The 27,781-nt window shown below is 38.7% G+C and overlaps 1 long non-coding RNA gene and 1 pseudogene across 1 annotated transcript in view; one reads left to right on the top strand and one right to left on the bottom strand.

Annotated features, from left to right (window-relative positions):
- The window catches only part of LOC139360758 (uncharacterized), a 295,776-nt gene that overhangs the window by 222,936 nt on the left and 45,059 nt on the right, over positions 1 to 27,781 (bottom strand). The window lies entirely within an intron of this gene.
- LOC139360865 (RNA-binding motif protein, X-linked 2 pseudogene) lies at positions 13,437 to 14,331 on the top strand (annotated as a pseudogene).

Here is a 27,781-nt window from a genome sequence, read left to right as displayed (position 1 = left end):
CAGAACTGTGGAAAGATGAGGAGCTTGGTGTGGGGTTTCCCAACTTTGGCACTATTTAAATTATTGAAATGATTATATTAAATACACATATACATCGACAAATATGTGGCTGGAATAAAAAATTAAGAAATAAATTTAAAACAAATTTCAAAAAGCTGAAGAAAATGATATTTCGGGCCAGATAATCATTTCATGTGGACCCCTGCCCTGTGCACTGCAGAATGCTTAACAGCAGGCCTGGCCTCTACCCACTAGATGGCAGTAGTTTATCCCTCCACTTGTGCCAACTAAAAATGTCTCCAGATACTGCCAAATGTGCCTAGGGAGGGTAGAGTGTGAGGGATAGCCTCCAATTGAGAAGTACTACCTCAGAAGCACTGAATGTTGGCTTTACATTTTAGTTCTACTACTTACCCAAGGTCATACAGCTAGTAACCATTTGTGCCTCAATGTATTCATCTGTAAAATGAGAATCCTAGCTAAATTGTAGAAAGGATGGGTTGAGAGGACAAAAGTGATGGGTGGATACAAATTTTGATACTCCCTCCTTACTACCATAGGGCCTTTGCTTATTCCTTTACCCTTGTTTAAAATACACGGTTTCTCACACCCCATCTTTCTGTCTAGTTAACTTCAGCTCATTCTTTAGATCTCAGCTCAAGCATCATTTTCTCAAGGGAGCCTCCCCTGATCCCTCAGACTGTATCCGAGTCCAAGACCCTCATAGCACTTGTTTATATTATACACTATAACACTCAGGTGACCATTTCAATTACGTTAGTTGGGCTGCTAGACTGTAAGCTTTATGAGGAGAGGTGCTATTTCTGGCTTGCTCACTGTTGTCTTGTCAGAGGTCAGGGCAGTTCCTGGAAAAGAAAAGCCATCACTAAAAACTTATTAAAGGAAAGGAGGAGGGAAGAAGTGAAGAACTCAACACCAAGTTGCAAATATCATTCTAATTTAATTCCCCTAAGGAAGACATCTAGACTGCTAACCTTAGCCCAGTGAAAGAAATACAGTGGCATCTGGGGAATGGTGTTGAGGACAGTCTGTCAGTGAAGGGGATTCGGTGGGCCCAATGCATGGCTCTGTTCTTTTCACCTGAGTTTGCAATTAACCAAGTCAGACAGATGGAGATCAACACTAGCATCTTTATTACTAAACACAGCTGGTTTTGGAGAATATGTTTCAACTGTGCAGGAAACAGTGACCCTCCTAATTCTACATCCCACAATTAGCTAGACTTGCCTAGTCATAAGCACCACTGAACAAATGTGGTACCTCTCCTCCAACGAAGACCTGCACCTGAGAAACTCATGGTGTGCGGAACTAAGACAATGTGCTTCCTCACTGTAGGCTTACCCTAAAAAGAGAAGTAGCATGTGTTGAACTAAATGAAGACTTGCCTCCTCCTGTGGAGAAAGGCTGTGCATATTGCTCTAGCATAGGTTCTTCTGTTTAGGAACATGATACCAAGGGAAAGAATGTTGCTCTACCCCCAGTACTGCCAACAGACTTATGCCTGGGTTCAAAGAAAATAGAGAGTTGTGAGCAAAATATCGGACATAGATATTTCACTAAATAACCTGTACTATGTTGAGACCAAGAGGATTTGCTCTGGGGCTTTGATTATGGTACCAAAAGATAAAGAGATGATCACACCCATTTTGTCACAGAACTCTGCAGATTTGCACCTTGAGGGCTCCAGTTCATTTATCTCAGGAACAATTTTTGAGGGAAAAGGCAGCCCTTGTGAAAATGCACGTGGAGCCACCAAAGAGGGGCATGCATAGTGAGCAAAGTGGTATTCTTTGCAGGGCTTCTAGATCAGGAGAAGAGGCCATCCTTAGTTGGCAATATGTAGAGGCTGTTACTATAAAGACCAATGAAATGGTGAATGCACCCATGTTTTACACTCTGGTCTATGTAATTCAGGAAAATTTGTATATAAATACAAAAGCTTTGTAAAGTAAAAGTCTTTTCAAATTTAAAGGGCTATTAAAATTTTCCCGTTAGTGGTTTCCTTTGTTGTATTTCAAACTTCATGTACTTTTAGGGACCTCGGGTTTTCATAGTATTTTGTTGCCCATTTTCTGCATAGTGGCTACTTTTCAGGATCAAGACAGATGGGTAACTTGGTATGGTAGCTTGGGGACAAAAATAGAATGATCCATGCTGGTATCTTTGGAGTGAAGCCTTGGTAGTCCTGTACAGTTTGATACGTTAAAATATTAATTCATTCATTCATTAAACCTTGACTTACTACTTAGCATGTGAGAGGCTTGCTTTCTCCAACTGTCAGTTGGGAATAATACCAGTATCCCCTCCTTGCATTCATTATGTGATTTAAATCCACATAACTGTGTCAAGCACATTTTCATTTTCCCTGTCATAACACTTATCGCTACCTTTATATTTTACAATATATTTCTTTGTATATGGGCTGTCTTCCCCTACCAGAATGTGAGCTCTGAGGAAAGGGACTTGGTCTTATAAATTTCTGAATCTCCAGAGCCTATAAGAATGGAGGTGCTCAATAATTATTGGTTGAATGAGTTAATGAATACTTAATAAATAACATTGGCCCTAAACTCCAGACTAATGCTTATCATATTCTAATCTTCATTTCTAATCTTTCTGCTTGAATGACCAATAGCTACCTTAACCTAATGTCCAAACCCCAAGTCTCCATTTCCACTGCATTCCCATTTCCCCAGTGACAAACAGGCTATTCTTTGTATCCTTCATTCTATTATAGTAAATGGCGGCTCTATCTTTCAAGTTGCTCCAATCAACAACTTTGAAATCATCCTTAAGTCCTCTCTTTCTCTCATGACTCATTTCCAATTTGTTAGCAAATTCTGTTCCCTCTGTGTTCAAAATATATCTAGACCACCACTCTTTCTTAGCGCTTCCACTGCTACCCATCTATTCTAACTCAGCATCATTTCTACTCCACAACACCATCATCTCTTGACCAGAAAATTGTTTCCACCATCATCACCAAATTATTTTTCCACAGTATGTATTTACTTTTTAAAACACAAATATGACCACAGCCTGTTTCTGCTCAGATGTTCTGAAAACCTCCCAGACCACTGTACTTAATATATCACCCCCACACTTTATTCTTTTATCCTAGTCAACTTGTCATAATATGAATCACTGCTTGAAATTATATCATTAGTTATCTATCATTACCCAGTAGAATATAAACTCCAAAGGGTTTTTGTATTTTTATTTAAATATTCTCACTGCTAGAATAGCCATGGCAACAATGACAGCTGATATGTCTTTCATGTCTGTGACTTCGTGTCTGTGTAAATGTGTGGCTGTTTCAGTGTGAGATTATGTGTAAGTGTGAGTGTATGTGATTATGTGAGTATATGTAGGAGTGTATGTTTGAAAGTATGTATGTGTGAGAATGTGACTGTGTGAATGTGAAAGTGTGTAAGAGTTTTCGTGTTAGACAGCATGTAAGAGAATTTGTGAGTGAGTGTATTTGAGCATAGGAATGTGTGTGTACGAGTGTGTGACTTGTGAAAATGTGTGTGATTGAATGTGTGAGTGTGTGTTACTGTGTTTTTCAGCATGTGTAAGAGATTTGAGAGTGTGATGCTGTGTGTGTTTATAAGTGTGTGAAGGTATTTACAAATGTATATGAGTGTTTACAAGAGATATAGTTTGGCTGTGTCCCCACCCAAATGTCATCTTGAACTGTAATTCCCATAATCCCCATGTGTCATGGGAGGGACACAGTGGGAAGTGATTGGATCATGATGGCAATTTCCCCCATGCTGTTCTCATGATAGTAAGTTCTTGTGAGATCTGATGGTTTTATAAGTATCTGGCACATCTCCTGCTTGCACTCATTCTCTCTCCTGCTGCCCTGTGAAGAGGTGCCTTCCACCATGATTGTAAGTTTCCTGATGCCTCCCCAGCCATGTAGAACTGTGAGCAAATTAAACTTCCTTTCTTTATAAATTACCCAGTCTCAGGCAGCTTTTCATAGCAGTGTGCGAATGGACTAATACAGTAAACTGGCACTAAGGTAATACGGTGCTGCTATAAGGATACCTGAAAACGTGGAAGCAACTTTAGAACTGGGTAACAGGCAGAGGTTGGAACAGTTTGGAGGGCTCGGAAGACAGGAATATGTGGAAAAGGATGGAACTTCCTAGAGACTTGTTGAATGGCTTTGACCAAAATACTGATAGTGATATAGAAGATGAAGTCCAGGCTTGGGTGGTCTCAGATGGAGCTAATGAACTTGTTGGGAATTGAAACAGAGGTCACTCATGTTATGCTTTATTGAGGAGACTGGGGGCATTTCCGCCCTTGCCCTGGAGATCTGTGAAACTTCTAAACAGCAAAGAGTTCAAGAGGTGACAGTGCATAAACATTTGGAAAATTTGCGGCCTGACGATGTGGCAGAAAAGAAAATCCCATTTTCTGCGGAGAAATTCATCCCAGCTGCAGAAATTTGCATAAGGAACAAGGAGCCAAGATGATGAGGAAAATGTCTCCAGGGCATGTCAGAGGCCTTCACAACAGCCCCTCCCATCACAAGCCTGGAACTCTACTTGAGTTCTGTATCTCATTACCTCTCCCTTTTCTCTTTTTTATTTTGAGACAGAGTCTTGATCTGTCTCCAGGCTGGAGTGCAATGGCGTGATCTTGGCTCACGGCAACCTCCGACTCTCTGGTTCAAGGGATTCTCCTGCCTCAGCCTCCCGAGTAGCTGGGATCACAGGCATGTGCCACTACGCCCAGCTAGTTTTTGTATTTTTAGTAGAGATGGGGTTTCACCATGTTGGCCAGGATTGTCTCGATCTCCTGACCTCATGATCTGCCCGCTTTGGCCTCCCAAAGTGCTGGGATTACAGGCATGAGCCACCACTCCCGGCCTACCTCTCTCCTTTCAAGGCCTGAAAGTGATTTAGATTTTTTTCCCTGCCCAAATCTCATGTTGAATTGTAATTCCCGGTGTTTGAGGTGGGGCCTGGTGGGAGGTGATTGGGTCACGCGGGTGGACTTCCCCTTTCGCTGCTGTTCTTGTGATAGAGTTCTCATGAGATCTAGTTGTTTAAAAGTGTGCGGCACCACCCCCAACCCTGCTGCTGTCATTTAAGATGTGCCTGCTTCCCTGTCGCCTTCCACCATGATTGTAAGTTTCCTGAGGACTCCACAGTGATGTTTCTGGTACAGCCTGCTGTGAGTCAATTAAACCTGTTTTCGTTATAAATTACCCAGTCTCAAGTATTTCTTTATAGCAGTGCAAGAATAGACTAATACAAGTACCTACCATGTATTTCCTTCTTTCTTGAATCATTACTAGGTCAGCATATAAATATGCTGTGATAGTTTCCATCTTAAAACTGACCACAGAATTTCTTGATATCTGAAATACTCTAGATACCTCCTCATTTCTTGGTTCCCCTTCACAGGAAAATACATTAAAAGAGTTGTGTACACTCACTTTAATTCCTGACCTTCCGTTATCTTATCAACAGTTTATATCAGACTGTTATGCTCGCCACTCAACTGAGACACTCTTAAGATTACTGTGACCTAAAACTTACAAAAACCAAGAGTGAATTTTTTGACCTCTTAGCTGCTTGCTTACTCCTTGCATGTCCAAGGACATCTGGAATCATGATTGACCCCTTGGTCAGCCCTTGGAAATGTGACTCTTAGAATATAATTGATGCCAGTGATTGAGGGTTTCATTGTGTTCACCTGAAGCTATGGACCGTTCCATATCAGTTTCTCAGGTTGCTTTGCACAAACACCAAGATTGATCATGTGCACCTGGTTCCGTTGTTGGACTCTCATGTTTCTACTGCTATGGATGATATGCCTTTCTAATCAACTCTCAATAAAAGCCTTGGACCCAAAGATTCAAACGGGCTTCCCTGGTCCGATCTATCGCACAACAGTTCTTATAGTTGACTGCTAGAAATGAAGCATGCTCTGTGTGGCCCCAGATGGAGAAGGACTTGGAAAACTATGTTTAGCCTCTCTGTACTATGCCCAATGCAAATATGTTCCTGTTGCTTTTGTGCTTTATCCTTTGCTGTAATAAATTTTAGCCATTAAAATAATCTGCTACTGAGTCAGGTGAGTCCTTGTAGCGAATCTGCAAATGTGAAAGTTGTCTTAAGGCCACTGAAACACTCTACCTTCAAAGTATACCCAGGACTTAGCCACTTCATACCTTCTTTGCAGCTCCCACTCTGGTCCAAACAATCATAATCTCGCATCTGGGATAATGTAATTATGGTTTTACCAGTACTACCCTATAGTCAGTTTTCTAAATAGCTGAAAGAGTGATAAAAATATAAATCTTAGTATTGTCTCTTTTATATCTGTGAAAAATGACATTGGAATGTGGATAGGGATTGTGCTGAGTCTGTAGATCCCTTTGGACAGTATGAATATTTCAACAATATTAATTCTTTGGTGAAAGGAAAATATCTTGGGCCCCCAAAATCACTAAGGAAAACTCAGGCTGGAAACTGCTTAGGGTCAACCTGCCTCCTATTCTACTCAAAGTCACCCCTCAGCTCACTGAGATAAGATGCATAATTGATTGCCTCCCTTGGAGAGGCTAAACAGAAACTCAAAAGAATGTAACCATTTGTGTATCCCTTATATCTGTGACCTGGAAGCTCCCTCCCCGACTTCGAGTCTTCCTGCCTTTGCTTCAAGTTGTCCCGCCTTTCCAGACTGAATCAATGTACTTCTTAATATATTGACTGGCCGGGCGCGGTGGCTCAAGCCTGTAATCCTAGCACTTTGGGAGGCCGAGACGGGCGGATCACGAGGTCAGGAGATCGAGACCATCCTGGCTAACACGGTGAAACCCCGTCTCTACTAAAAATACAAGAAAATTAGCCGGGCGAGGTGGCAGGCGCCTGTAGTCCCAGCTACTCGGGAGGCTGAGGCAGGAGAATGGCGTGAACCCGGGGGGGGGCGGAGCTTGCAGTGAGCCGAGATCGCGCCACTGCACTCCAGCCTGGGGCACAGAGCAAGACTCCGTCTCAAAAAAAAAAAAAAATATATATATATATATATATATATATATTGACTGATGACTCATGTCTCCCTAAAATGTATAAAACCAGCCTGTGCCCTGACCACCTTGGGCACATGTCCTCAGGACTTCCTGAGGCTGTGTCACAGGCGTGTCCTCAACCTTGGCAAAATAAACTTTCCAAATTAACTGAGACCTGTCTAAGATTTTCTGGATTCACACTTCCAAGCCATTTATTTTGTGTCTTCTTCAATTTCTTTCATCACTGTTTTATAGTTTTCAATGTACAGATCGTTCACCTCCATGGTTAAATTTATTCCTGTGCATTTTATTTTTTGGTGCTATTATAAATGAGATTGATTTCTTAATTTATTTTTCAAATAGTTTGTTGTTAGTACATAGAGATGCAACTGAAATTTGCATGTTGATTTTGTATCTTGCAACATTAGTAGATTTGTTTATTAGTTTTAAAAGTTTTTACGTGGAGTCTTTAGGGTTTTTTTTTTTTATATAAGGTCATGTCATCTGCAAACAGAGACAAAACAGAATGGCTACTATCAAAGAGACAAAAGATAGCAAGTGTTAGTGAGAATGAGGAAAAGAGGGAACCTTTGAACACTATTGGTAGAAATGATTTGTTCAGCCATTATGGAAAACAGTATGAAAATTTCTCAAAAAACTAAAACTACCATGTGATCCAGCAATCCTAACTGTAGGTATATGTCCAAAGAAATTGAAATAAGTAAGTCAAAAAGATAGCTGCACACGCATGTACATTGCAGCACTATTAAAAATAGCCAAGATATAGAATCAACCTAGATGTCCATCCATGGATGAATGGATAAAGAAAATGTGGCATATATACATACATATATATATATATGTTTCATACCTTACATTTATACAATACATTTATACTCTATATATATATGTGTGTGTGTGTGTATATATATATCTCAAAGAAGCAAAGAGGCAAAAAAGCAAAAGCAAAGAGCACAATGCTATATATATAACATATGCCCCACAGTAGCCACTGGAGAAACATAAGTGCATAATATTCCATACGGAGTGGAATATATATGGAGTGGAATATTATTTAGCCCTAAAAAATAAGTAAATCTTATCATTAGAGTCAACATGAATGAACCTGGAGGATATTATGCCAAGTGAAATAAGTGAAGCACAGAAAGACAAATACTGCATCATCTCACTCATATGTGGATTCTATTAAAAAGGTGAACTCAAAGAAGCAAAGAGGACAACGCCGGTTACTAGGGGCTGGGATATGGGGGAAAATAGGGAGATATTAGTCAAAAGGTACAGAGTTTCAGTTATGCAGAATGAGTCAGTTCTGGAAATCTAATGTACATCATGGTGACTATAATCAATAATACTATATTGTATACTTAAAATTAGCTAAGAAAATACATCTTAAATCTTCTCACCACAAAAAAGGTAACTATGTGAGGTGATGGACATGCTAATTAACTTGACTATGGTAATCATTTCACAATATATACATTTATAAAAACATGTTTCATACCTTACATTTATACAATTTTTATTTGCTAATTATATCTCAATAAAGCTGGAAGAAATAAATATTGGGTTTTCAAAAAGAAAGTAAATCTTATTTTATCACTACTCTATTCGACACCTTCTAGTGACTGTCCACTGTATACAGAATAAAAATTACGCTCTTTAGTCTAGCTTACAAGGTCAAAAATTATCTGGTCTCCTTCTGCCACTTCTCTGAACTCATCTCTTATCAATCACTTCCACCCTTGATCATTTTGCTCTTCTCTGTTCTTAGAACATCTCTAGTTTATTCTTCTGGAAGAGCTGTTCTTTCTGTCTGGAAAGCTCTTCATATTGATCTTTGCACGGCTAGCTCCCTCTGGTCATTCAGGTTTTGTTTTATATGTCACTTCCACAGAGTGGCCTTCCAGATCACCCTAGCTTTTAAAGCCTTTTCCTCCCGGTTACTTTTATCATACAGCCCTCTGTATTTTATTCATGGCACTTACCGATATCTAAACTTATTTTGCATTTTGTTTGTTTCTAGAACACAGTCTTCTTGAGGGCAAAGTCTTTTTTGTTTGCTGATGTTTCTCCAATGCCTAGAGCAGTTCCTGGCTTATCATAGCAGGCATTTCAGTAAATGTGTGGCTTGAATGAAGAAACTGAAAACAAGTTGCAGCTTTTGAAGAAGTCCCTGTGGGGAGGTTTTTGTTTTTCTGAAATAGGCTGAAAAAACCTTTAAGTAGATGTTGTTAGCAGAAGGTCTAGGCTAAGGAATTCCCAATACTGTGCGAACTTTATCATCTCTATTATTCACTGTTGTGTGTCCTATGTGCTTGAAATCGTGCCTGGCTTATCGCAGGTGCTCAGTAAAGATCTGTTGAATACATGAATGGTGCCTGACACAAAGTGTGAATTGAAAATATTTGGAGAAAAAAATTAGAAATGACGACATGCCACAGATACCTGGGTGACTGGTTTACGTCTTTCCCCTTCCCATGTTCAAATTACTCCCCTCAATCGAGAATATTAGCTTATTTATTCAAATATATTGTATTTATTGAAGACTTAATTAGTACAAGTGACATTGTAATATGACCAATTCTCCAAATTAACTTACTGAAAGCATTACTAAACAGAACTTCTTGAATAGTTGAGTTCATCTTACATCTTTGTCAGCTGGGCAGTAAGAAAGCTGATGGAAGATCAGGATCATCCTATACCATGCAGTGTATACAGTAATAATGGTACAGACTGAACAATATTTTTGTCTACCCTTAATGCCCATGTCAACTGTTGGGATTTTAAGAAAATGTTTCTATGAAGTTCCATGTATTTTAAGAAATGTCACAAAAGGATTAACTGTATTAGTCAAAGTGGTTTTCTCATGTGCAAGTCTCATAGCATTATTTGGATGCCTGCTTTTTGGATAAAACTTTAAATGTCAATTATCTTGGCTCAGAAAGACAACTGATTTCAATTGTTTTTGGACAATGAAGAGCTTTGCAATGTGTAGGACACTGAGGGGTGCTATAATGAGCCTCCATGCACGTATATCCATTTAACCTAATGAGGTAAATTCCTACAAGTGCAATAGCTGCATCAAAGTTTATGCATTCTTAAAATGTTCATACTCATTGCCAAATTACTTTCCAAAATGGTTAGAGCAAATCTATATTCCTGCCAAATATCTGTGAAATATTGCTGTTGTCTCGTTTCTCTTCTAGAAGTAGATATCCTCACACTTTCTTAACCTTCTAAATTTTCCATATAATTTTTCAAAATATTATATCCTTTTGATAATTCAATTTTTATTTCCTTGACAATTATTGAGGTTGCACATATTTTCATATGATTATTATTTTAATTATGTGAATAATGTGTTTACATTTTTACCCATTTTAAATTTGATTAATCATATTTTGTATAATAAATTACAAATTATTGATTTGAAGGATTTTGTTGTGTATTAGAGATGTAAATGTTTCATCTCTGTTTTATATTTTAAAAATGTATTCTCCTGGGTTTTGTCATTTTAGTGTATTTGTAAAACCTTTTGATGTATAGGAGATTTTAATATTTACATGATTAAAGTGATCAAGTTTATCCTTTCTTGATTTTTCATCCTGATAGGATATGTATACTCAGACTGAATTTACAAAATATTGTCCTATATTTCCTCGTATGATATCCATTTCACCTCATTTCATTTTTTTAAACTATGTGATTCCATTTATATTAAGTTCAGATAATCATTCAAAATATTTACAGGTAAGAACCCAAATTTATTTTTTCCAAGTGTGTATTCAATGGACCCAATTACATTGAGTAATCCTTCATTCCCTCACCTCTTTGATATATTCATTTAAAAATAGTTCATCCCTCTGTATACTTGGAAGTATTTCTTGACTCTTTTTTCTATTCCACTAATTCATTTGTCTATTCTTTTGTCAATGGCATGCTCCTTTGATTACAGTGGCTTTAAAATGTAGTTTGCTATCTGACAGGTCAATTCCCTTCACCGTATTCTTTTTAAAAAATATCTGGGCATTTCTTGTACATTTCTTCTGTCATCTAACTTTAAATGTATTTGTTATATTGCAAAAAATCCACTTGGATTTTGACTGAAACATTAATATATTAACTAATTATATAGCTGAGAATCGGCATTGTCAACTATCAGTAAGTAAATAAATCATAGCTTTTCAACCTTAGACTGCTATTCAAGTGGTAAACCATCTTAATTGCAACTCAAAATATGCAATTCATTATGTCTAATTCTGTGATTTGCTGCTCATGTGCTTTTTCTATCTATGGCCTTCAACATTTCATTAAAGATCAGCATTCACATGGATGTCTTGTGCTTCAGTGTCAACTGTTCTGGAGGGCACTTGCCTTATGCCTAGAGGTGACCGCCAGAGCCCTCAAATATGATTTTTGTGAAAACCACATAGTCTCACTTTATCTCATGTCATATTAAACATATATATTTGAAAATTCAATCCAAACAATAGAAAATTAATTTATATTTTGGAATACATTACATCTTTATAGTATTTTCTTCCTTCCAAGGACAATGCTATGTCTGTTCATTTATTCAGGTATGGCTTCAATATGTTCTTTTATAATTTTTCATTATAAAATGTATTTCTTGGCCGGGCATGGTGGCTGATGCCTATAATCCCAACACTTTGGGAGGCTGAGGCGGGCAGATCACTTGAGGTCAGGAGTTCGAGATCAGCCTGGCCAACATGGTGAAACCCTGTCTCTACTAAAAATACAAAAATTAGCTCAGCGTGGTGGCACACACCTGTAGTCCCAGCTACTCGGGAGGCTGAGGCAGGAGGATCACTTGAACTTGGGAGGCAGAGGTTGCAGTAAGCCAAGACCATGCCACTACACTCCAGCCTGGCAACAGAGCAAGACTCTGTCTCCAAAAAAAGAAAAGTATTTCTTGTTATTTTATTGTTTTTGTGGAAATTGGAAGTGTGATTTCTTTTTCTTTCCATTTCAAATTCTAATTGTATATTGTCAATATAAAACAAAACTAATTGTTTTTCTAGCCAACTTACTAAATTTTCTCACCATGATAGCTAATTTACTGGGTTACTTTGTGTTTTTCTAGGTATAAAATCATAGTATTCTCAAATAATACTAATTTTGTCCCACATTCAAAACTGTATACCGCCCACCTCGACCTCCCAAAGTGCTGGGATTACAGGAGTTTGAGACCAGCCTGGCCAACATGGTGAAACTCCGTCTCTACTAAAAAATACAAAAATTAGCCAGGCGTGGGGGCAGGTGTCTGTAATCCCAGCTACTCGGGAGACTGAGGCAGGAGAATCACTTGAACCTGGAGGCGGAGGTTCCAGTGAGCTGAGACTGTGCCACTGCACTCCAGCCTGGGTGACAGAGTGAGACTCCCTTTCAAAAAAAATAATGTATACCACATATTTAATTTTTCTATCACATTGCATTAGCTATTGTGAGTAATAATTACAGGGAAAGAAAAATATTTCATATACTAGTCAGAAAACCTGAACACTATGCAGTCATTAACAATGAAATTTTGAAGAATATTTAATGACACGGGAAATGTTCCTCGTGTATTAAGTGAAAAAAGAGATTTGGTTTTGGAATATATTGATTTTGAAACACACACACACACACAGCCATATACATCATTCTCAGTGGAAGGAAAGGCTGGGTGAATACACGTCAATACACAAGCTATTATCACTGGATGATAGAATGTTCCCCTTTTTAATATTTTGAGGTATTTTTCAAATTTCCATGAGAAGCCTATATAATTCTTATGATCAGAATAAATGCTTTTATTGCAATATATAGAGATTTGTAGGGGAAGTGCTGCCGGACAGTGAGAGGGATCTTCTTAGTTGGTCTGTAGTGTCTACCCATTAAGTTTCAAAATATTAACTGCAAAGAGGTTTTTCATATAATGGCAGTTGCTCAACCTCCTGTCTTTATATTTCTATGACTCTAGTTGCTATCTTCGCAGATTTGTGGAATGCTGGCACTGCAACTCTCTTTAGTGCAAACTGGCTCTGGTAATGCTGTCTGCAAAATACATTTGCTGGAAAATATATGTGCAATATGGCTACCCTGTTGGATATAAGTAGGAGAAAGGGACAATTTCTGCTGAGTTCTGCCCAAAAGACTCTCCCCTGTTACTTAGAGTCCCTATGCCCCCCACCCCATAGATACTTTTCTGTTTTCCTGACCATCAGTCATCTCCTGAACTGACACAGTTACAGTTAAAACTTGTCCCCTTGCAGGTTTGCTGGTGCTTTACTCTATTTCATACAGGTTATAAAAGTGATTGTTCTGATACCTGAACGTTGAGTGCGAGCCCGCGGAGATGAACCCTTTAACTAAGATGAAGCTGATCAACAAACTGAATGAGTGAGAGGTCCAGCTTGGGGCGGTCGATAAGGTTTCCTGGCAATCTGAGTACAAGGACAGCGCCTGGATCTTCCTAGGAGGGCTTCCTTATGAACTGACTGAAGGGGACATTGTCTGTGTGTTCTCACAATATGGGAGATTGTTAACATTAATCTCATGCGGGACAAGAAGACTGGGAAATCCAAAGGATTCTGTTTCCTCTGCTATAAAGGCCAGAGGAGCACAATTCTGGCCATTGACAATTTTAATGGGATCAAGATGAAAGGAAGAACTATCCGAGTGGATCATGTGTCTAACTATAGGACTCCTAAAGACTCAGAAGAAATGGATGATGTGACCAAAAAGCTCCAGGAGAAGGGCTGTGGGGCGTACCCCCTCACCAAGTTTGTCTGAGAGCTCTGAAAATGAAAAACCAACAAAAAAGCACAAAAATGACAAAAAGAAAAAAAAAAAAAAAAGAAAGAAAAAGAGAAAACTGACCAGGAGGTACAGGCAGAGCAACCATCCTCTTTCATCACCCAGAAGCAAGACGGTGAAAGAAAAGGATGACCCTGGCTCTGAGAAGCACAGCAGTAAGAACTCAGAGACAGCTCAGAAGTCAGAGCCCAGGGAGGGGCCAAAGCTCTCCAAGGCGAGGACTGCCTACTCTGGTGGAGCAGAGGACCTAGAGAGGGACCTGGAGAAAGAGAAACCCAAGCACGAGCACAAGTCCTCAAGCAGGAGGGAGGCAAGAGAAGAAAAGACCAGGAATAGGGACAGAGGGCGGAGCCCAGACACACATTCTAGCCAATACAATGGGCATACTGAAGGGTGTAGTCGTAGCAGTAAAAGCAGGAGCCAAATTTCTTTAAGTTCTTTGTAGATTCTGGATATTAAAGTCTTTTGTCAGATGGATAGATTATAAAAATTTTCTCCCATTCTGTAGGTTGCCTTTTCACTCTGATGATAGCTTCCTTTGCTGTGCAGAAGCTCTTTAGTGTAATCAGATCCCATTTGTCAATTTTGGCTTTTGTTGCTATTGCTTTTGCTGTAACAATCAAGAAGTCTTTGCCCATACCTACATCCTGAATGGTATTGCCTAGGTTTTCTTCTAGGGATTTTATGACTTTAGGTCTTAGGGTTAAGTCTTTAATCCATCATGAGTTAATTTTTGTATAAAGTGTAAGGAAGGGATCCAGTTTCAGTTTTCTGCATATGGCTAGCCAGTTTTCCCAACACCATTTATTAAATAGGGAATCCTTTCCCCATTGCTTGTTTTTGTTGGGTTTGTCAAAGATCGAGTGGTTGTAGGTGTGTGGTGTTATTTCTGAGGCCTCTGTTCTGTTCCATTGGTCTACGTATCTGTTTTGGTACCAGTACCAGGCTGTTTTGGTTACTATAGCCTTGTAGTATAGTTTGAAGTCAGGTAGCATGATGCCTCCAGCTTTGTTCTGTTTGCTTAGGATTGTCTTGGCTATATGGGCACTCTTTTGGTTCCACAGGGAATTTAAAGTAGTTTTTCTAATTCTGTAAAGAAAGTCAATGGTAGCTTGATGGGGATAGCACTGAATCTATAAATTACTTTGGGCAGTATGACCATTTTCACGATATTGATTCTTCCTATCCATGAGCATGGAATATTTTCCCATTTGTTTGTACCCTCTCTAATTTCCTTGAGCAGCGGCTTGTAGTTCTCCTTGAAGAGGTCCTTCACAGCCCTTGTAAGTTGTATTCCTAGGTATTTTATTCTCTTTGTAGCAATTGTTATAGGGAATTCACTCATGATTTGGCTTTCTGTTTATCTATTATTAGTGTACAGGAATGCCTGTGATTTTTGCACATTGATTTTGTATCCTGAGACTTTGCTGAAGTTGTTTATCAGCTTAAGGAGATTTGGGGCTGAGATGATGGGGTTTTCTAAATATACAAGCATGTCATCTGTAAAGACAATTTGACTTCCTCTCTTCCTATTTGAATATGCTTTATTTCTTTCTCTTGCCCGATTGCCCTGGCCAGAAATTCTAATGCTATGTTGAATAGGAGTGGTGAGAGAGGGCAGGGCATCTTCGTCTTGTGCCAGTTTTCAAAGGGAATGCTTCCAGTTTTTGCCCACTCGGTAAGCAAATTTACAAGAAAAAAACAACCCCATCAAAAAGTGGGCGAAGGATATGAACAGACGCTTCTAAAAAGAAGACATTTATGCAGCCAACAAACATGAAAAAAAGCTCATCATCACTGGTCATTAGACAAATGTAAATCAAAACCACAATGAGATATCATCTCATACCAGTTTGAATGGTGATCATTAAAAAGTCAGGAAACAACAGATGCTGGAGAGGATGTGGAGAAATAGGAACGCTTTTACACTGTTGGTGGGAGTGTAAATTAGTTCAACCATTGTGGAATACAGTGTGGCGATTCCTCAAGGATCTAGAACCAGAAATACCATTTGACCCAGCAATTCCATTACTGGGTATATACCCAAAGGACTATAAATCATTCTACTATAAAGACACATGCACACGTATGTTTATTGTGGCACTATTCACAATAGCAAAGATGTGGGACCAACCCAAATGGCCATCAATGATAAACCGGATAAAGAAAATGTGGCGCATGTACACCACAGAATACTATGCAGCCATAAAAAGGATGAGTTCATGTCCTTTGCAGGGACATGGATGAAACTGGAAACCATCATTCTCAGCAAACTAACACAAGAACAGAAAACCAAACACTGCATGTTCTCACTCATAAGTGGGAGTTGAACAATGAGAACACATGGACACAGCGAGGGGAACATCACACACTTGGGCCTGTTGGGGGGTGGGGGGCTAGGGGAGGGATAGCATTAGGAGAAATATCTAATGTAGATGACAGGTTGATGGGTGCAGCAAACCACCATGGCACATGTATACCTACGTAACAAACCTGCACGCTCTGCACATGTACCTCAGAACTTAAAGTATGATAAAAATGTTACTATTTTTGTGTCTAAAACTTCTGGGGCTGTGCTTTTAATCCCTTGAGTATTAGAGTCATTGGGAGGACTGCAGTTTCAATAGCTGGATATCCTGGATATTTTTCACACCATCCATTGTCCCTGTACCAGAATATGTTTCCTGAATTTTGGTTCATAAACATGGCTCTTGAGCCCCATAGACCCCAGTTGAAGAAGGAATTTTCAGGAAAGGGAAAATACCAGATAATTCTATAATTCTAGTCTTTGGGTTCGATGTTTAGAGCCCAGTATCGTGGGACCTTTCCAGTTACTGGGTTTGGATAGCTTGATATGAATGAATGGAGTAGGATTTTTAAGATCAACCAGCTCCATGCCCAAACCCTCCTGTTTAAAAAAATTGTTAATGTCTTTTCTTTTTCATTAAAACCTTTTTGTTTGAAAAAAAAGTAATTGTAACTTTTGTACTCCAGTGGAATTAAAGAACTTTCAGTGTCATCTTTAATACCCTTTGTCTATTCTTCCTACAGAGATTTTATTTAAGGAAGATGTTCACCTGAATTTACTTTTAGTTATGATTCAGCCAATCTAAGCCACAGAAACATTTTAAATATTGAGAATGGAGGTCCCTAATGCTTTGTTGTCTGTAACTTTCGTTTTCTTTTTCTCCTGGTGGAAATAGAGTAGGTGGTGATGGAGGTTAAGGAAATCACAGTCAAGGCTGTCAAAGGCCCATTAGGTGAAATCTAAGACAAGTCTGACAGTCTAAACTTTCCTTCAAACACTTAGGCTGTGGATACACCCCTTACGCCATTTGATTTTATGTTAAAACATCTAAATTGCTTTATTGGTTAAAGAAGATTTTCATGGAATTGTTAATTATTTATTTTAACGGATTGCTGTATACCGAGTGTGTGCCCTTAGTTTGAGGAAATCAGGAAATCCATCGTCTTGATACACTTTGGATTTGTACAATATTTTCTACCTTTCTTTTATTTCCAAACAGAAATGTCGCTATTTAAGAGCAAACTGTTGCTTTGTCAAAGCCCATATTCTGTTACTCATTGTTATTTATACAGACTCTAATAAAACATTATGCTACTAATCAAAGGTGATAGATACAAAGCACTGTTTTGTCTTCTGAGAGCATTATGGATTATGCTAATGGCCATCTGCCCATAATTGATATTTTGTTCTTCAGTCATAGAAAAAGAAACAATCAACCATAGAAGACTATTTTGTTGTGATAAATGCTTATGCAATTGTCTTTTATTCTCCATTATGTTTTTTCATAATTTCCTAGTTAATTATTTAGTAGTATAATACTTTTATAGCAATAGAACTGTCACTGCATTCCAAATAGGGGTTTGAAATATATTGTATACACACAGTGATGTCATCCCTAATATCCTCATGCAGCTGGGAAAAACAAATCAACTCAACGACATTTAACACATACTTGGGCTGATTTTTTGCTTGTTTTTCCACATGTTGGAGGATAACTCATACTTTAGTTTTCTGTAGAGTAAGAATTATATGTAAAAAAAATAAATCCAGAAAAATATAGACTTAATGGTTATGGTAGATAACCAACTAAGCCAAGTCTCCTTTGATTTTGTATGTACATTCCTAAATTAAAGGAAAATTCATTTTCTATAAAGAATTTGTTGGCAACGCCACTTTCCATTACAATAAAAGACTCCCTTTTGCAGGTGTGCCTGAAAGTCGTTGTGGATATATGAAGTCAAAAAAAAAAAAAAAAAAAAAAAATTCATGGTGTGTGTGAAGAGTACTCCACTAAATACTACTAAATGCTAGAAGCAAACACAAAAGAAGTTAAAGATGTGGAATTTGCCCTAGAAGAATTTATGATTCAGCTGGGAGCTGTACTCTACACCTTAGAAACATTTATAAGCAAGACACCCAGGGTGAATTGATAGAGGTTTTAAGTGCTGAAAAGTAAGGATGCATGTGGTAGAACTGCCAGCAGAAACTGCTCACTATTTTCAAAGGTCTAATGTCACTAAGAAGACAAATTAAATTTTTTCTGGGATCTCCGGAATCTGCATGTATAGAGTAAGTAGATGTCATTTGAAGATGGTAACAAAAAAGCCCTACATTGGTAACTGAAATGTCATCACTGGGGATTTATGTCTTTGAATTAGGCACTTCCTTCCCCATGAATTAGGTATGATTAACATCTCAGAAAGGCTAAGTAGTGAAATGCACCTATATGCATTTATACTGGTGAGGTACATTCCTATGTATAGAGTATACCTGAACATGTTCTACCTCAGCATTCATGCTTGTCTGTATATAATTCAAAGATGTATTATAGATGTTTTTCTTCTCAATAAAAAGTCTTAAAAAATTAAATTTGAAGTCTATTTTTATCCATCTTTTGCTTGTATTTATGATACTTTTCAACTTATTCTACTCTCAACAAATGTATTCAGGAGGAGTTTGTAAAGTTCTGAATGTCTATCAACACCCATGACACTACTCCCACGATTATGTCTTTACAAACAGGAACCGCATGAGTCTAATATCCTGACCACAACTAACCAGGGATTAGGGCCAGCTGTATAGAGAACAAGAACTAAACCAATCTAATCATCTCTCTCTTGGGGAATTTTAATTTGGAGATACAGAAAAGAGCAGAAACAGAATGAGACAAAACAAGAAGTAGGAGAATGAGGCAGTAGAATCCAGGATTATTCAGAAGTCATGACATGAGAGGAGACTACAGAGAAATCAGTGGGCAATAATGAAACTAGAACAGAAGAAGCAGATAAACAGAAATGCTGAGTCAGGAATGTGGTAGAGTTGCTACAATAGGGAGCAATGAATATATGTTGGTGAGGGGATAGGAGTAAAACTGGGTTTCTTCTTGGAGACTCTCTCCTGTCCTCCGCTTGTCTGTGTATCTTTCCAATTAACACTTTTGAACTCAGTCAACCTGAACACACCTCTGTTTCTTGCACACTGAAAGATCCCAATAACACAGTGTCTCATCTGAATTTCAGAACCTCCTGCTGAATTCCATTCCAAATTTCTTCTCCCTGCTTCTGTCTCTCCTATAAAAAAAGTTCCCAAGTCACCGGGCGCAGTGGCTCACACCTGTAATCCCAGCACTTTGGGAGGCCAAGGCGGGCAGATCACCTGAGGCCGAGAGATTGAGAGCAGCCTGACCAACATGGAGAAACCCCCTCTCCACTAAAAGTACAAAATTAGCTGGGTGTGGTGCCGCATACTTGTAATCCCAGCTACTCGGGAGGCTGAGGCAGGAGAATCGCTTTAACCTAGGAGGAGGAGGTTGCGGTGAGCCGAGATCGCGCCATTGCACTCCAGCCTGGGCAACAAGAACAAAACTCCGTCTCAAATAAAATAAAAGTTCCCAAGTCAAGACTCCATTTCCTTTTGTTTGCAAGTACAAAGAAAGAATGGGTGGTTGCTTAAGAAGGCCTTTGTCTATCGGAGGATACTAGTACTGGTTTGCCAAAGTTGTCTACTTACTGTCTTCGTTCGATTCTTCCCCTTCCATTTGTTCTTGATCTCACTCCAATTAGTCTTTTGACTCTACCATTCCACCACAACTACTTTTATGAATGCCAGGAATCATCTTCACACTGTTAAATCCAGTGTCAAATCCTCCATCCTCATCTTATTTAACATATAGCAGCATTTGAAATAGTGGATGACTCCCTTTTTCTCAAAAACTTCCTTCATTTGGCTGCTGACATCATACTTCTAATTTTCCTTCCACCCCACTGGCCACTCCTTCTCAGTCTTCCTTGCTAGTTCATTCTCATCTTCCCAGACTCGTAATGTTGTTATGCCACAGGGCTCAGTCTTTGAACTTTTAAAAAATCTACACTCACCTTCTAGGTGGTGCCATGCACCTTAGGACTACACGATCTATTATTAGCTGATGACTTCCCAATTTTTACACTCATTCTAAGCTATCCTCTCTACTTCACACTCATATATTTAATTACCAAATCAAGATCTCCACCTGGCTAACAAGTATTGCAATACCATTATGTAGCCAACTGCATTCCAGATTTTTTCTTCTTCTCATAATTTTCTGTTCCTTTTAAGTTCTGAGTTACTGTTAATTCCATCCTTCTAGTTGCTCAACTCAAAATTTCTGGAGTCACCCTTGATTTCTCTGCCCTCTCAATCTTAAAACCATCCAGAAATGCTCTGAGTAATATCTTTAACATATATACAGAATGACTCCACTTCTCAACCACTCCCATTGCTACAGACTCGATCCAAGACACATATTCTCCTGTCTTGATTATTCTAAGCATTTCCCTGTTTACAAACTTGGTCTCATAAGTCTGTTCTTGACACATCAACCAGGGTGCTAAGAGTCTCCTTGTTTACAAACTTGGCCTCATAGGTCTGTTCTTGACACATCCACCAGGGTGATCTTGTTGAAACAGAAATCAGATCTTGGCATTCCTCTGCTAAAACATAATTTTTGGCTTGAGATCTCACTCAGAGTGATAGCACTTCAAACTTACCACCTGGCAGGGCGTGGTGGCTCATGCCTGTAATCCCAGCACTTTGGGATGCCAAGGTGGGTGGATCACTTGAGGTCAGGAGTTTGAGACCAGCCTGGCCAACATGGTGAAACCCCATCTCTACTGAAACCCCATCTCTACTGAAACCCCATCTCTACTGAAAATACAAAAAAAAAAAAAAACAAAAAAAAACAACAAAAAACAGCTGGGCATGGTGGCGCATGTCTGTAGTCCCAGCTACTCTGGAGGCTGAGGCAGGAGAATTGCTTGAACCCGGAAGGCAGAGGTTGCAGTGAACCGAGATCACACCATTGCACTCCGGCCTGGGTGACAGAGTGAGACTCTGTTCCCCAAAACCCCACACCAAAAAAAAAAACAAAAAAACTTGCTACCTTTCCTTTCCATCTGACACTGCCCATTTATTCCTCCCTATTGCCCTCCCCTGCTTTTTTTTCTCTATAACACTTTGACTCTTCTAAAATACTATTTGTTTTACTTATATATATTGTTTATTGCCTGATTCTGTTCCTGAGACTATACATTTTTTTCTTTCTTATGTGTGATTCAAATACATAAAATAAGTATTTGCTAAATTAATTAGTTAAGTAATTGACATGCCCTAACACTAGAACAAGAAGGAATACAAATAAAAAGGCATAAATATTAGGAATCTGTATTAGTTCATTTTCACACTGTATAAAGATACTATCTGAGACTAGGTAATTTATAAATAAAATAAGTTTAATGACTCACAGATCCACATGGCTGGGGAGGCCTCAGGAACCTTAGAATCGTGGTAGAAGGCAAAGGCGAAGCAAGACTCATCTTACATGGCAGCAGGAGAGAGAGAGAGCAAACATGGAAGTGCCACACTTTAAAGCCACCAGCCTCCATGAGAACTCACTCATTATCAAGAGAACAGCATGGGGGAAAATGTCCCCATGATTCAATCCTTTACAAGAAGGTTCCTTCCTTGATACATGGGGATTACAATTTGAGATGAGATTTGGGTGGGGACACACAGTCAAACCATATCAAAAACCTTCCCTATATCTTGTCACAGACTAGCTGAGTCTTTGTTAATTGTCCTATCATTGTTCAAAGAGACCCACTGCTCCTTTCTCTTTGTCTTCTCTCTCCCTCCAAAGTTACACTGTGTTAGACATGGCTCAGGCATGGTTAAATGTTGGTTTCACCATTAGATGAAGCAGTGTAAAATCAATTTTGTTATTCAGCTGGCTTCAAAAATACCTTCCTTTGCTGGCTGTGATGGCATCCTTACAGATGTCCCTGTCAACCTGTTGACTAAATTGCCTCAGTAACTGGTACTAGGGAATGTGATGCTTTGTGGATTTGAATTAAAGCTATGAAAAAATAGAAATTGTCAGCGTGATTTTGTTGTTGTTTGTTTGTTTGTTTGTTTTTGTTTTCCAGCCAGGCCTGTTTCTTCTAGGACAAGATTTAGCATCTCCTCTTTCTTTGCTTTTTTTCCTTTTCCTTTTTTGATAGACCTTAAAGGAAATATGCCAAGGCAGCTGCAGTGTGAAACCAATAGGGAAAAGGCTTATGTCCAATTGTTCCTCAACCCTGAAAAATCACACATTCTCCATTTCTAAACAATGAACGAATGGGTCCAGGAATGCAAGAGAGTAGAATGTTGTAGAGTGGTGTGTTGTAGACAGTATCATGTTGTTTCATCTACTTTCCACCCTTCAACAATGCCAGTGTGTTAGGACTATTCAAAACTTGACCTATTATCAACCAAATCCCTAATAATCAGTTAACACCTTAATTATCAGCTAATTGGTAACTAATATTAGTGTTATCAGTGGAACTTTTGGCACAGATTACATGGTAGTCAACAAAGACGGGTTCTTCAATCTTGCCTGAAGGGAAAAAAAATGACTGTTTTCTTATTTTAAACATTTTCTGGATGAAATTCTGATCATTTCCTTGTGAAAAGCATATTTTACACTTATAAAATAATCCAGCAACAGAGTATCAGGTGAAATATCATTGTTGATATCATTTTCTATTAAAAATCCATGTAAATAGTAAGCACTCAATAAATCCTTTGTGAATTAAGTCTGAGCCCACACTCAGACCTAAGATAGTGGTAATCCATTCAAAGAAAAACAAATAGAGACTCAATAAATGGTCAGGAAGCTAGGCCAGATTGCCCCATTCCCAATCCAATCTTCCTCCCACTAAGCAACTTGCTGTCATGAAGTAGGGATTATATTAAATACTCTGATTTTCAAGCCTGGAATTCTGTAGGACAGTAAACTGGAAGAGGCCTAGTGATAGTTGGTATCTAGATGCTGAATGTAATTTTTATTTTTACTTTTTGCATTTTTATGAGGCAGAAAATAAAAGTATGCAGTTACTGAAGAGAATCTGAGCAATCAGCTACCAGTTAAACAAAATGTTAACCTATTTTCATGCCAAATTGAGGATTCGAATTGTACTCAACTATAATCATTGTTCTAGTCATTCTACTTTGATGTCTTGAGAGTTGCTCAAAAGTAGGGACAATATTCCATTCTCAGTCTATGTGGATGGCACTCCAGCCCAAGGAAGCTGCTAAGAACTGAATTAATTAATAAATTATTATTAATAAAAGAAATGGCTTAATGGCATTAAAGGGCCAATAGCACACACAGCGGAGCGCGCACACACACACACACACACACACACACACACACACAGTTCAAGATTAGTCATTGGCCAGGCAAGGTGGCTCACGCCTGCAACCCCAGTACTTTGGGAGGCCGAGGCATGGGAATCACCTAAGGACAGCAGTTTGAGACCAGCCTGGCCAACATGGCGAAACCCTGTCTGTACTAAAAATACAAAAATTAGCCAAGGGTGGTGGCAGGTGCCTATAATCCCAGTTACTTGGGAGGCTGAGGCAGGAGAATCTCTTGAACCCAGGAGGCAGAGGTTGCAGTGAGCCAAGATTGTGCCACTGCACTCCAGCCTGGGTGACATCTCAATAAATAAATAAATAAATAAATAAATAAATAAAAGCGGGGTTACAATCCTAGTCTCTGATAAAACAGACTTTAAACCAACAAAGATCAAAAAAGACAAGGGCATTACATAATGGCAAAGTGATCAATTCAACAAGAAGAGCTAACTATCCTAAATATATATGCACCCAATACAGGAGCATCCAGATTCATAAAGCAAGTCCTTAGAGACTTACAAAGAGACTTAGACTCTCACATAATAATTGGGGGAGACTACAAGATCCCAACGTCAATATTAGACAGATCAACAAGACAGAGAATTAACAAGGATATTCAGGACTTGAACTCAGCTCTGGACCAACCGGACGTAAGAGATATCTACAGAACTCTCCACCCCAAATCAACAGAATATACATTCTTCTCAGCACCACATCGCACTTATTCTAAAATTGACCACATAATTGGAAGTAAAACACTCCTCAACAAATGCAAAAGAAGGGAAATCATAACAAACAGTCTCTCAGACTACAGTGCAATCAAATTAGAACTCAGGATTAAGAAACTCACTAAAAACCACACAACTACATGGAAACTGAACAACCAGCTCTTGAATGACTACTGGGTAAGTAACGAAATTAAGGCAGAAATAAGTAAGTTCTTTGAAACCAATGAGAACAAAGACACAACGTACCAGAATGTCTGGGACACAGCTAAAGCAGAGTGTAGAGGGAAATTTGCAGCACTAAATGCCCACAGAAGAAAGCGGGAAATATCTAAAATCGACACCTAACATCACAATTAAAAGAACTAGAGAAGCAAGAGCAAACAAATTTAAAAGCTAGCAGAAGACAAGAAATAACCAAGACCAGAGCAGAACTGAAGGAGATAGAGACATGAAAAACCCTTCAAAAAAAAGTCAATGGATCCAGGATCTGGTTTTTTGAAAAGATTAATAGACTGCTGACCAGACAAATAAAGAAGAAAAGAGAGAAGAATCAAATAGACACAATTTAAAAAATGATAAAGGGGGCTGGGCATGGTGGCTCATGCCTGTAATCCTAGCACTTTGGGAGGCCGAGGTGAGCTGAACACCAGAGGTCAGGAGTTCGAGACCAACCTGGCCAACATGGTGAAACCCCATCTCTACTAAAAACACAAAAATTAGCCAGGCGTGCTGGCAGGTGCCTGTAATCCCAGATACTTGGGAGGCTGAGGCAGGAGAATTGCTTGAACCTGGGAGGCAGAGGTTAAAGTGAGCAAAGATTGTGCCACTGCACTCCAGCCTGGATGACAGAGCAAGACTCAGTCACCAAAAAAACAAAAACAAAAACAAAAACAAACCAAAACTGATGAAGGGGATATCACCACTGTTCCCACAGAAATACAAACTACCATCAGAGAATACTATAAACATCTCTACAAAAATAAACTAGAAAAAAATCTAGAAGAAATGGATAAATTCCTGGACATATACACCTTCCCAAGACTAAACCAGGAAGAAGTCGAAACCCTGAATAAACCAATAACAAGTTCTGAAACTGAGGCAGTAATTATTAGTCTACCAAGCATAAAAAGCCCAGGACCAGATGAACTCACAGCCAAATTCTACCAGAGGTACAAATAGGAGCTGGTACCATTCCTTCTGAAACTATTCCAAACAACAGAAAAAGAGGGGCTCCACCCTAACTCACTTTATAAGGCCAGCATCGGTCTGATACCAAAATCTGGTAGAGACACAGCAAAAAAAGAAAATTTTAGGCCAATATCCCTGATGAACATCGATGCAAAAATCCTCAATAAAATACTGGCAAACTGAATCCAGCAGCACATCAAAAAGCTTATCCATCACGATCAAGTCGGCTTCATCCCTGGGATGCAAGGCTGGTTCAACATATGCAAATCAATAAACGTAATCCATCACACAAACAGAACCAATGACAAAAACCACATGATTATCATAATAGATATAGAAAAGGCCTTTGATAAAATTCAACACCCCTTCATGCTAAAAACTCTCCATAAACTGGGTATCGATGGAACATATCTCAAAATAATAAGAGCTATTTATGGCAAACCCACAGTCAATAACATACCAAATGGGCAAAAGCTGGAAGCATTCCCTTTGAAAATAGGCACAAGACAAGGAAGCCCTCTCTCACCACTCCTATTCAAGATAGTATTGCAAGTTCTGGCCAAGGCAATTGGGCAAGAGAAAGAAATAAAGTGCATTCAAATAGGAAGAGAGGAAATCAAATTGTTTCTGTTTGCAGATGACATGATTATATATTTAGAAAACCCCATCGTCTCAGCCCACAATCTCCGTACATACAGTATATACCATACTATATATTACTTCAAGTGTTTGTGAATTCCCATATGTCATGGAGAAATAAATTATGAAATTTAAATACACTGTCATATTTTTTGCAATAATGAAAATTTATCAAATGCACTGTATTACACCATCTGAAGGTGGTATATAAAATGTAAGGTTTATTAGTTAATTTAAACATTGCATTAGCAATGTCTTATTCAATAAAATTTAATACAGTCTTATCTGCAACTTCAATTGCCACAGCTCCCACTGAAAATAGAGACTGCCACAGATTGACCCACAGGTACCGGACTTTTCTCCACAATCGCCATTACCAGCTGAGTGTGCCATGCTCTTTCTTCCAGGAAAATCACAGCTCAGTACTACTGGTGCAGTATTCTTAAGAAGACCTTCCTGTTCCTGACACAGTATCCATATCTAAAAGCAACAAGGTCATCATTCTAAATAAAAAAAAAGATGAATTATTTATGAACCTTAGAAATAATGAGTGGGATAAATAAGGATGATAAAAGGAACGAGTATCTTTCTTCTCAACAGAATTTAAAAATTTTAAAATATCAGACTATTCTTAGTTAAATAAACAGCATATAGATAGTATCACGAGTAGCCTGTTTACTCATTCTTAATCCCTTATCAATCTCTTATTTCTATGGATTGGCTTCTTAGCACAGCTCATTTATGCAGAAGAACCTTGTCCAAGTAAGGGAGAGAAATACTCTTGAAATGTTTGGCAGGCCACAAGTGCAGAATATTTGAAAGAAAATGTCATGTTGTGTCCACCTGGGTATATTTATATACGTCTTTTCTTGATTTGTGAACCAAACAGTGTAGACTCCACTTGTCTTCAGTGGCTGTTTGAAGAATTTAAAACACAGTGAGACACCACTAGATCGTGTGCCATCAGACAGCCTAGGGAATTGGCTGAGACAGGTAAGCCTGAGTGTATGCTGAAAGGTATTCACTAGAGGATAGATGGGAGTGAGTTTCAGAAAACAGACTGATCTTGACAGGGCGCCTTGCTCCATACAGAAATCATTCATTGTGGGTAACTTTGGGAAGACAATGAGTTTTTATGTAACGAAGGACTTTTTTGTTTTGTTTTGGGTTTTTTTTTTTTTTTTTTTTTTTTTTAGTTCTTGTAGTAAATTGATGGGAGGGAGAATTCTGGAACCCCTGTTAAGTCACTGATAGAAGAGGCTAACTGACCATACGAGCAATTGGTTTAGTGATATAATGTGCCAGAAAAGCTACACAGCTGAGCTGGCATCTCTAGAGTGAAACAATCACCATTCCCACAGATAAGCACACAGTTGCTTTTCTGGCTTAGGTAGAGTCAGGAATTTCATTATCTTTTATTTATTTTAAACTTCATTTTATTTTCATGACATTGGGAAGATAAATATGATTCATAGAGCTTGATGTTGTAGCTCAGGTGAGGCTACGGAATAGCAGCTGGCTTGCTGAGTCAATTAAGCAATAATCACTTATTGACTGCATAAACATACCAGCGTTATTTAAAGTTTG

Source organism: Macaca nemestrina, chromosome X (genome assembly GCF_043159975.1).
Source record: "Macaca nemestrina isolate mMacNem1 chromosome X, mMacNem.hap1, whole genome shotgun sequence".
Taxonomy (NCBI): Eukaryota; Metazoa; Chordata; class Mammalia; order Primates; family Cercopithecidae; genus Macaca; species Macaca nemestrina.
The sequence above is the reverse complement of the archived record's forward strand: the minus strand, read 5'-3'. Positions and strand labels throughout refer to the sequence as shown.